The following is a 12,960-nucleotide window of genomic DNA, read 5'->3' on the forward strand; positions in this document are numbered from 1 at the left end:
GCATCCATATTAGACTCACTTTGCTGTTTGTAGATGAACCGAATCTGATTTTCACGGGAAAGCTTTGTTCTGTCATTAAAAATTAAACATTAAAAACTGTGGTGCAGAGCACTCTGGTTTTTGTTATAACCTCACTTCCTCTGCATGTTTTGGGGTCTCTGTGGGAGCTGCTCTGAATACCTCATAGCTTCCCGAAAGTAGAAACAGACACCCCCAGGTGCAATACAAGATTGACATGCATGTGAGCACGGAAACATGCAAAGAACGTGTTTTTTTTTTTTCTTTTTTAAGGAAAGGCTTTTTCTAAAGTAGAAGCATTTGTCAGCTGTTTGACATTTACATAAAAGCATCAGCTAACAAAAATTTATTAAACAAAACGCTCCCTACTTCTGAGTGGAGGAAGAAGTACTCAGATCCTTAATTTAGGTAAAAGTGCCAGTACAACATAAAATCACATGTCACATAATTACATGTAAAAGTATTTCATTCAAAAACCATAAGTAAGTATTTTCACCAAAATAAAGTAATCAATATGCAAAACAGCCCCTGTGAAAGATTTATTATTATGTATTATATTATTATTTATTATTATTTTATACAGATGCATCAACGCATAAGCAGCATTTTTATTGTGGTAGTTGGAGCGAGTTTTAATTACTTTATATACACTTTGATAGTTTAGTCCCCCGTGGGTCACAAAGTAAATTACAAAATAGATCTCGGGGGTCATGAAATGATTAATGGGGCATAAAGAAGGAAAAATTCCTGCCAACATTTTTTTTTTTTTTACTTAAATATTACTTCTTTCTGATATTAGTATGGCCTCAAACAGTTATTTAAATAAGACTAGAAAGTTTAGAGGGAAAATGACTTTGGTGGAAACAAGACAAGGGGACGGACTAGATACTGCTTTTGTAAAGCGCTAACATGTCGAGGAGACATCGATTTTATTTTTAACAAAGTAGCTTTAAAGGAATAAAACCCCCAATTTAAACATCAATTGCTCACTGCATGTTATGTTGAATTTGTGAAGAAAATTTTGTTTTTCTCACGTCTCCACGGTGAACGAAGAATCCCAAAAAGCAAAGATTCTTCAGGAATTGAAGTCATTGGGGTCCATGTTTAACAACAGCAAAACTATGTCAAGCATCAGTTTATGAACTCACACAATTTGTGCAGTATAATCCAACCCTCATTTATCCAGTCATATGCTCAGTACTTCCCCCGAACATGCAGTTTTGTTAAAACCATCATATTGAAAACTTCAGCATGAACAGGGCAGGCACACTTCTCATCTGTGTAAGACTGCTTATGTGGAGGTGTTTCAAATATTAGGCTTTTACAAAAACTGCATGTGTGTGACTGGATAAATGTCATACAGCACGACTTATGTGGCAGTTTGTAAACAGATGACTTCATAAAGTTTGGCTGCTGTTAAACACAGACCACTTTTACTTTCATTTATCAAGAATGTTTGTCTTTTCTGGATTCTTAGTTCACTTTGGAGGCATGCGTGAAAAATAAAGTTTTCTTCTGCAACTCAACATGACGTGGAGTGAGTTATTCATACACAAAAGGTCATTCAGAGGCTAAAGTACGTTCAATCTAAATTTAAAAAATTAAATAGAGTCTGATGAATGTAGTGGAGTAAAAAGTAGAATATTTCTACATCAAATGTGGCTAAGCCAGTGCAGAAAGTAGCAGAAAATAGAGATACACAAGTAAGAACAAATAGAACGGAAGTACAGTTCTTGAGTAAATATTCTTTCCACCACTGCTGACCCTCCAAACATCTTTCTAAACCTGCCAGTGAGACCAAACCACATTCACATTTTTTTCCTCCAACTTTGATACATGTTTACCGTCAACAATGCACTCACGAATAATACATCCATATTCTGTACCAACTTATGATGAATCCCTTTTTCTCACGTTCCTTGGAAAAAAAACACTAAGCTTGTATACAAAAACTTTCACAAAGGTAAATAGACGGTATGTATTAGTCCCATGGGCATATATTTTTGTATATGTATGGATGTGTTCTGATCCCTGCCAGCATTATTCCACCATGTTACTGTGGATGTTCTCAGTGTCAGCTAAGTTTCCAGGGAGTTGCTGCTGCGCGAGGAGCCGTGCATGCCGAGGCCTGTTTTTTAAGCCTGCCATTCTGACACACACAAAGGTGCTGCTCATCCAGGCTTTGTGTCGAGGATTAGGAGAGCAGATACGCTGCAGCCACAGAGAGACACATTCAAAAGTTGCTGCTTCCGTTTTCTCAAATAACCTCACATTTGAAACTGGCTGGTAAATTCCTCACAATACGACACAGGATCTTACTATGTGGAGCAGTGAAAGTATCAGCAGCAGCCGATGATGTCGGGTTTAAAAGTGAAATATCATTACAATAAAGAAGTCGCCACGAGGGGAAACGGTTAAACCAATAATCCGCAGTGTTATTAGCAAACAAAGTAGACTGTCAGAAAATAATTTAACTAGCCTGACAAGTTAAGGGTTTTATTGCTGAGCTCACAACACAGCACAAAGGACGTCCAGTTGTTTCTAACAGGTTTTAAGCCAGAAAACAGCACGAGCTATCAAGTCCAATCAGTTTTGCTCTCTAATGTCACAACCCAGAGGTTCAGAGCGCTGGACTGAGAGCAGCAGGAGAGGATTAATGGCCTCTGAAGCATGTCGAGGTAGTTAAAAATGCACTTGTTATGGGTTAAATTGTTACTAAACTTTCTCTTTCCAGGATCTGATCATATTTTGGAGCTAGAGGGTGTTTTGAGCGTCAGTGCTTTTATTTTTTCACTAAATAAACCATTGTTCTCACAGTTTTATGTTAGATGCATTATTACACAACAAGTAAGCAATCCAACCAAGCAATCTGATTGGTCAACAAAATAACATAACAATAATAACACAATAACATCAAACATTTGAAGTATGCTCAAATCGCCATGACAGTACATCTTATTCCTCACTGAAAATATTATTCCGACACTTCTTGAGCGATGCAGTTGCAAATATTCAAAAAAATGGAAATATTTACTAATTGGGTGACAAGGAGCATTTCAGGTTATGATATTTTGATAACACAGTGTCAAAAAAACTGTAGACTATAAACTAACACAAAGATGATGGTAACCAGTACAAACCACCATGTTCTGAATAGACTGTTAACACTGACAAAAAAATGACCTTTGCGTTTTGGAACATAAAACAACAAACCCGCAGACTAAAAACTACTCAGTCCAGCACTAGGCATGGTGGGAAATATAGGCTAAGTGATTGGGGTCGCAGTGAAAACATTGTTTTTGAAATGTGGATAGAAGCAGAACATACTGTTAGCTAACAACATGTTGTGAATTTTGGAAATGATGATACCTCTGTCATATTTCCATTAACTTTGACTTTTGAACTTTACCTTGCTCTTTAGTTATTGGAAATGTTTGTTATCCTCTGACATCCTCCATCAGCTGTGTCGCTGACACGGAGCTACTAGCATAAAAATACAAGGTAAAGTTTGTGGATGTAATAATTAAATCTGCATGTGGCAAAAAAAAAATTTCAGCAGATACCTTAGTCGAAACAAGACTCAGAGAGCTGAGCATTTCTGTGTTTATATCTGGTGTATTTATTTAGTTTGGGAAACCCCACAATCTCTAGAAAGCATAAGCACAAATTGGCTGGCGGACTCAACAGAGACGAGAAAATGTGTCTGTTGCTAGGTCATTATGAAGGTTCGACCTACTTGCTGGAGTTAGTAAACTAGGTCTCATTTCATATAGGATGCTACTGGTCTGACTGATTGTTTTCCAGTTATTAGTCAGTGTATTTCCATGGAAATGGAGATCACACTCCCAAAAAACATTTTAATTTTGAGAGCTAATTGCCCTAAAACAATACGATTATACATCTTTATTTTGTTGGTAATTACACTCCAGGGTGTGCTTTAACGTCATTTGAGCACCTCAGTGATGCTTGTGGACCTCATCCTAGCCGTATCACTACTGTGCTCAAATGACCCTCTCGTGTAATATTGCTTAAATAAACCATTGTTCTCACAGTTTTATGGAAGATGCATTATTCTCTTCTTGATCGTAGATTATCTCTGATGAGAGAGAAGGTCAGGGGGGAAAAAAGTTAAAACATGGCATGAAAGCACTGATTAAGCAAGAATAAAGAGTGATGTTGCCACTGCTTGCATGGCTGTCAATATAATGGCTGATTTTTAATGTCTACGCCGAATAAACCTTTCTCTTCGACATATTTGCTTTGCTTTCAGTTGTGTTGATAGAAGCAAGAATCCAGCTGCATGGATGTCAGTGACGCTCTCGATCGCTGTGAGGCCTGTCTATGCTCATCTCTGGATCCTCCAGCTCTCCTTTCATACACCCTTCATGCTTTCTGTATCTGTCTAAGTCTTCCCTGCCTGGTTTTATTCGAGCCGTTTGCCTGTGTGGTTCCAAGTGGATGCTTTAGAAGAGTTTTTTTTTCTCTCTCTACCCTCCATTGTGTTAAAACTATACTGGCTGACAGTTCCCTCTGTGAAACCAGGGCTTCAGTTCTTTGTCAGCCCGCTGCATTGTGACAGAGGATTCGCAGGTGCAAAAAGGACTGGGTAAATGAATAGAAAAATATTGTGGGAAAGGTATGTGTTTGAGAGCAAATGCAAAAGAAAGAATCTGGGAGACAGAGAGAGAAAGCTGGAGGATGTAAAATACTGAGCAACTCTGGATTTTTTAGAATAACATTAGTAAGCCCTCTGGGTATAATGGATGTTTGCAGGTCGTATGGCTGAAGGTTTTGAACAATGCATTGGGGTATTTTATACAGAGAGATACAGATATCAAGTCTCCATTCTCGAATGACCGTCGTTCTTCAACTGCTCTAAATCTACTTGGAAAAGCAGTCAGTACCATCTATCAATACTGTTAAAATGCATCAGAGGACAAAAACAGGCAGATTTTCTGGCAGAATTCATTCTTGGCTCTGGGATCTGACAAAAATTGAGTTTCTTATCTAAAATGGCAGAGTGATTTCAAATTTCCCCTGCGCAGGGTTCAGTGACCAACTGAGAGCTCACTCCAGTTTGCCACATACTGATGGTAGCACCATTGTGTGAGAAACACACCCTAAAGAAGGATGTATTTAAAGATACTGTTGATAAAATCAAAATGTCTCATTTTTGTTTTCAGATTCACATCTATCTGCCACACACTCTGTGTATTTCTCCTGTGTACAGGGTGTGGTAGTGTTTTCCAAATGGGGTAAAGTTGGGTCTAACATGTGAGAAGCTAAGTGTTTGACTGCTGATACCCAGGAATTCGCTGCAAAGATACAGCTGGGATCACGAGTGCGGATCACCTTACTGTGAAAAAGAGACTGATAGCAGCTGGAAAGCAAATGAGCATGTGTCAGCCATCTGGAAAAGTCACCCAAAACACTATGCATCCTCTGTGCTGAGACAAAGGGGTCATTTTACTTTATGAAAAGACTTGTTCATCCTTTTTCCACTGCAGATGTAGCAGACAACTGTAGTTCCTTTTCAGCTGGTTACAACACAATCAATGCAACAAATCAGAGTTTTAGCACGCCTTTTAGTCTTTCACAAATCACCTCCCACACTGAACAAACGTACATTCACCACATTTGAGGTACTTGAGCTAAAATGTTCTGGCCTGTGTGCCCTCACCTCTCCAACAGACTCTACTGCACTCCAAGTGAGCTGCACCTGCTGCAGTTAAGGTCAACAGCCAAATTTGGAAGGTTATATGAACTGGCTAGTAAAGTTAATGTGTGTTTGTGCAGGCCAGGCTGCTAAGAGCTTTAAACTCTTTCACCAATTGCCGAGCCCTGAGCACCACCAAAAACAGCATATACTGAAGGGAAACTCTTTTTTTCACAACCTGGACCCTCTTTTTCCATGTTTTTGTGTTTGACCAGTGGGAACAACCATTTTTGAAATTGGTCCAGTATTGAGCAAGAGCACTGCAGTCAGCAGCTGCGAAACAGGCTGCAATGCAGTCCTTTCTGGCATTTGCGCACCGCTAAAAATGCTTGCTTTTCCACTGATAGGCTAAGGCTACAGCCACACACACACACACACAAAAAGAAACTCATTTTAAAACACATTTTTTAAATGAAAATGATCTCTGTACACACGAGCCCATACAGAAAAAAATCTATGTCCTTACTAACTTGCCTGAAAACGCATACCACATGAGGATTCACATAAGCTTAACAAAAATACTACAGAGATGGCGAAAAGTAAGACCACAGATTTCTTTGCTTGGACTGACAACAAGGTAGAACTTATTGAGAGTAACAGAATATAAGGCGCACACACACACAAAGCTGGGCTTTTGCAGAGCTGCAGATCATGATTATTTAGTAAAATTTTGCAACCACACTGCAGTTTGCAAATACTATAAATATGTGAACTGGAGAGCTGTTAGTTTGTTTCCAGGGTACAGTGCATAAATCATCACAGTTAACGGCGCTGCGGTAAAAGTCTAAGTTAATGAGTGGGAGTGGCAGAAGTGTGAGCAAGTGATGCTTGTCTTTGTATTTGCAGAGCTCCAGTTGTGACTATTTGTAATTATTGCAATATAATTTTCAAGCCATATCACCCAGCCCTACTTTGCAGTGTGTTTTTTCGCTGCAGTCCTCTCGTTCAATACTTGACTAATTTTAAAAAAATGTTGTTCCATATTGTCACGTAGACATAAAAACATGGGACAACATGGAGAAGTTCCAAAGTTTCCCTTTCAGAGGATGGTAGAGTGTTGTCATAGAAAAGGGCAACTAGGCATTCATTGTGTTGTGTGATAAAAGGAATCATGCTTACTTTCTTACTTCCACAACCCTGACCAATAAGTGCATGTAACGGCGCATTGCTTGACAGATTGAAACTTTCAGAAAGTTACTGAAGTTGTCAAATACAGCCCTCCATTTAATTCAGCGTGGGAAAGATGTGGACGGAGGGGATTTCAGACCCTGTTTGACCATCCAAAAGCACTTGAGCTGAAGCATACTGACAACATTACAGTGAACAGCTGCTGCCTAGAAACATGTCTCACAACATCAACACAGGGTTATAAAGCTATCTAGACAGCTTCAAACTCTGACCACAACCACCAATCTTCAGAGAGATTGGAACAGTAAGTTTTTTTTAAGACTTCTGTGGCATTCAGGTTAAACTGTTCAGATTAAAAGTGGGAAAGATATTCACCTCCCACCTTCAACTTGTTATTCTGACAACTACAATATCTTCTCCTTCAAAAAGGAACATTCAGAATTGCCAACAAACCCTGGCAACATGGCTGTAAAGTCTCCATCACTGGCAGCTGGATTTAAACACCATCAAAATCAATAGGGCTAATTTTAAAGGAGCAAAACACTATTTATTTGTATCTGGTTTTACTTGTTAATGAACCGCTGCAGTAAGAAGGTGATTTGAGGGCGAAAACCATCCCCCTTGTTAGTAAAATGACCAAAATGTGTCTCCCTTGTTAACATGCCAAGTCAGAATAACAAGGTTTGCTTTTCTTGATCCTCCCCCTCTGAAAGTATTGTGTGAATGCAGAATTAGAAGTGACTCTTCAGATGAAATCTGTGGACTGCTGGAAACCATTTGTTTCACTCAGTAGCAATTGAGGTTGAATGCTCGCTTCAGTGCACACCTCTCTAATCGCTACAGCAAAACAACCCAAGGTGCTGCATAGGTGTTTGCGTGTTGCTGCAGGGTGCAAGCAAAAGCTGAAATCTGAACCCACAACTCAAGATTAAAGGTTTATTAAAAGCTAAGACACTGTAGAGTAGTATTAACTCTTTAGATTGTACAACTTAGAAAATCACAGCAACTATAATTATCCCCTCATTTAAAAGCTGTGAGTTAAGCATTGTGAGGTGTGGATGCGAATCACACACAAAATAAACTTAACAGTACATGATTTGGAGTCCAGTCACACTCCAGTCATAAATTTAATGATTTTAGACTCAACTTGACAAAATCAAAAAAGATTTGCAACTTGACTTCAACACCAATGAGTAGTGACCTCATTTGGACTTGAGCCTTTTGACTTGAAAATACCCAGAAATGAAAAAGTATGTTATTTGCTCCAGATCAATTTGTTTCTTGAATCAACTAAAGTTAAGGCTATTCATTTCAAACAAGCTGACACTTAACTCACTTAACTAAATGTTTCAAAACAAATGAAGAGGGAAAAGCACGTAACATGCACCCAACAGTCCCTAAGGGTTAAAATATGTACTTAGCAAACTAATGCTTAGCTGATGATAGCCAAGTAAATTTTAAACAAACTTGGAACAAATAGTCCAAATTTGAAAAAGCATTCAGGATTTTTTTAAATGTTTTTTTTTTGTTTTTTACTCTGTTAAAATGGCATTACAGTGGGTGACGAGCATGTTATGACTTGTTTAGGACATGAAACTCAAAGTTTAAGACTTGAGATTTGTCAGTTTTAACTTGGGACTTGATTTGGGACTTGTGTGTTAGAGTATTGTTAGTCAAAGTAGAATGTTGTACAATGACTCTGCACTGTTTAACTTTTCAGCTGTGCCATCCTGTGTTTTATTTTTGCCTGAGGCTTCTTCTAGCTGAGCCCCCGTTGTGCCAAGGCAGCAGTCTCATTAAACCCAATGAGGAAGCCCCCCTGTTTTTCACTGCAGTGTTATTGTCAGAGTCAAAAGGGCCCTGAGGCCGTGGAAACCAGTTACACTTGGACTAGCCCTTGAGCTCATCCAGGTGGGGTTTGATATTCAGAGGAAACAGGAAGGTCACATATTTTCCTCCTTAGCATGGAATGTAGTCTAATCTGTCACCGACTCCTCACCTCTCTGCTGCTTGTTTGTTCAGTTTGTGGCAACAGGAAACCCTTATTACACCCTTGAAAGCACAAAAATGTCATCTCTTGCTCATCACAGAGATTATTAATGCAAGATCTCCCCAGTTCTATAAGATATTTGATCAGAGATTAAAAACAAGCTTGTTTTCATGTTATTTTCCAGCCAGTGCACAGAAAAAAACTTGCTTGCCTTCGAATGTGGAGCTCAGAAGTACAAAGAGCTCAATTTCACACTCTTTGCTGCCTCCTCACACCTGAAGTAAAGTTGAAGTGGCAGCTCTAGCTCCTATCAGGGTGCTGGACATAATAGCCATGTGCTAAGTGGATGGCTGGGTGCCCTCAGCCAACTAACAAGAGGCAGCAGCACAGCTTTGGCTTTGCTACTGGCAAAGACCTGTCAACTGTGGCTTCAGGGGAAATTTCATTTCCTTGATCAGGATTTTGGAATCTGTCCATTTGATGTTTTAAAAAACAACCATTAAAATGAAAATTCCTCTTTTGACATGAACACAGTTTAATATGGTGTGCTGTTTTTTTTAAGAAGTGTGCCTTTAAGCAATGGTGGAAGGTCTGTGATAGCACAGTTTCCTGTCATGGATATTCTCAGTTACTATACCTTCATGCCTTTTTGGATACCTTTTCTACCTGCAAATCTAATTTGGCAGTTCACTAGGCAGGTTTCCATTACAGATTTGTGCAATTCTTAAGCGATGTTTTCAATATGTCTGTAAAACACAATTGCAAGATGTCTGCGTTTTCATTGAGTGATGTCATGCAACTTCTCCTCCCAGGATAACATTCCAAGAAGCATGGTGATGGATGTTCAAAACATTAGCAGCTTTATTTCTATTGCAGCAACCACACTAGCCGTCATTTTTTCTAATCCAAGGCCACGTAGGCATGCTATGCGTGCGATAATGGAAATGCAAGACCCTTATACATAGGAGCAGCCACGTACTATCTATCTATCTATCTATCTATCCTATTGTGTCAGTGGTGGCATGTCAACAACAGTGTGTTCTGTTTGAGAACAGCAAAGGATGCTTTTCTGTTTGTTTGGTTGGTTTATCACAGCCTTCTGCAGCTGATTTAAAATGGGTGTTAAAGTGCTTTTAACTGAGATTCTTCTGCTTTCTTCTTTTTCTCTGCAGCCAAAGGTTGAGATGATTTACATGCCCTGACAGTTACAGTAAGTGTCTGTCAGGACACGTGATAGCTCTTCATAAAAGGTAACCTATTTGAACTAGTGTGTCATTTGTCATATCATTGAGTTTTCATCAGCCAAAGGTATGTTTCTTCCTAGCTTTGCTTTGATTGGCGCAAATGAGAGGAAATGTAGACAATGCACGGGCAAGTAGAGGCATACAGACACAGGTTTTTCCTATATTAGCCATGAACCCACTATTCACTTTTTTCCCCCTACAAATTGTAACTTAACTGCCACATGACAAGGGGAGGTTGTAAATCACTTGCTCAGATAATTTCAGCAATATTATGGTGGCACCCTTAGCCTTTTTTGAATATAGATCTTAACTGTCACATTAATCTAAATCTTGACTTAAAACTGTCTACGCAATTTAGGCAAACCTGCCATGGATCACAAATGGTTCAGCTGTACAGATACATTACAATGAGGTTAAATATGTGGCGACTCCTACTCTCGCTTTAATTAAAGTTACTGTTGAGAGGACCAGCCTGCATGTTGAGACAGAGGAGATAAAGTCAACGTGGCCTGGAGGCAACTATGACTCACTGATGTTATTTTGGCTCTGGAATTGGTATTTTTTTCTGAGGGGTGGGGGGCCTTGAGTCTCCTCCTATTTCACAACTTTTCAGGCAAGCCGCTCTGTGTGAGGCGCTCACCACGTAGTGCCGTCAGGAAAACATCAACAGCCTCCATCGCCATTTCACTGCTCGAAAAACACCTGACCAAACACCGCGGGGGCTGGGCCAGACTCTAAAGCTCCAAAACCACTAGACTCACTGTTAATTAACCTCATTGCATATTAAGCACAATCCTCGAGCGAAGGCATAACAAATCAAACCTTTATAGCTTGTTCAGCACCAGTGTTTTTCTTTTTTCCCTTTTTAGGGTCTGATACAATTAACCTGCTTCTATTGCAACAGCCGAGACGGAGAAATTACAGTATCGTTTTACATATGATGATCAATAAGAGCATCATTTAGCCCGAGGGGAAGGTCCACTGTCTCTGAGGGCTGGGGATATCTGTAAGTCTTTCTCCTGTAATTAGACTTCCGTGGGCTCTTCAATTAATCTGAACCCAAAGCGCTGACATTTCCACAGCTCATTAATGAAAAACCGCACATTACAAAGATGGAGTGGACTGCAAGGCTGCACATGGATGTGAACATGGATGACATTTAGCAGCATCGTGGCCCTGCTGTCTGAACAACACAAGAGGCATTTCCAAATGTTTGGGAGCACCTAACGGGAAATATTTTGCCCTGCTGAAGAGATTTCATACATCTTAATGAGTTTCAAATTAATCTGTTTTCTCAGCCACCACTGAATTCCACTCTCCAACAGTTTTAAGGAGACTATAAATATTTTAGCATGGAAATGATCTTTTTCTGGGGCCCTAGAAGTGTTAATTCAGTTGCCTCCACCTACTGAGGATACAATTATGCTGCTGGACAGATTGTTCTGAAATTTTATCAAGCAACTGACCCATGATAATCGTTTTAAAACTAAAATAGGCTGCCAATTTGTATTGCGGATGGAATCTACTTTACTGCATGGACATTGGGAAGGAATGAAGCTTTTACATGCAATAATGATCATATTTGCTTGAAATAATGATAATTTGAAAGGAATTAGAGTATTAAAATGTGAAATGGAGCGAGTTGTGTTGTGTGGGATTTCTAGGAGCAGCTTTCCTGATTGGATACTTTAAAGTTAATGTGTGAGGTCAAAGTAAAAAAGAGAGAGCGCTAGAAGCAGCCAGGGCTAGAGGTGAACAATGAAAAACTTGCAAGCTATCAGTGCCATAATGCTGAATTTACTGGCTAGACTTATCAGGAATTAATTTCACATTGTCTCTTATTGGATTTGAATTTCTAAAAGCCAAATGCAGCTTTCCTCATATGATAAAGGTTGAGGCGACAGCAAACACTACATGAATCAGATTACTGTGCAGCTTAAAGAACCAGCGTGTTTCTCACTATCAGCAGAGCATGAAGGCTGTAAAGCGATTTCGGGGCAGCCGATAATTTGCTGGCACCTGCAAAAACTTGAGCTTTCCTCTGTGGCTATTGTGACAAGATGGGACAAAAGGAAGGGCAGAACGCAGTCCCTGCAGGTGTTCACACAGGACAACACTGCAGAACTCTAGTAAAGTGCAACAACCAAGCAGAAGGAGCCAAGACATAAAAGAGGCGTGAAGAATTTAGGCTGGCTGACACTGGCAGCGCTTTAACCTTCAAATACACATAATACAAATAGCAGGACTGAGACTGTGAATTGCTGCTTGTTGTGGTAAAGTCTACACTTTGCCTGCATTCTTATTTCTGTCAGTTGTTATCATCGCCCTGCATTTACACAGGTCAAGGATGGATAACCACAGTTTAGACGGAGCGAAAATTTTATATATTATAGTTCGGATAGGCAGCTCCAGAGAATTGTCTTGTGTTGTATCTCTACAACAATATTTCAGCCAGAAGAATACTAAACTGAGTGCTGCTGGCACAGCAGTGAGTGAGGAAAACAAAAGATTTCCTGACAAAAAAAAAAAAAATTCTAGCTTAAACATTATTATCGTTAAACAATACATTTTTGTAGTCTGAGGAATGAATGTAATTCACACATTTTCTGGATTAAATTCTAATTTACTTTGAGTCCAAATTGGAGTACCCCCCTTCATTGTGTGTGTAAAATGCAAAAATAAATAAATAAACATATATATAAACATATATATATATATATATATATATATATATATATATATATATTATATTATATATATATATATATATATATATTTTTTTTAAATGCAATAATTGTTTGTATGACAGCAAAGACAAACAAAGGCATAATGTCAAAACCGCTTATTATTTCCAAAACTGATTA

The sequence above is a fragment of the Plectropomus leopardus genome, chromosome 11, assembly GCF_008729295.1.
Source record: "Plectropomus leopardus isolate mb chromosome 11, YSFRI_Pleo_2.0, whole genome shotgun sequence".
NCBI lineage: Eukaryota > Metazoa > Chordata > Actinopteri > Perciformes > Serranidae > Plectropomus > Plectropomus leopardus.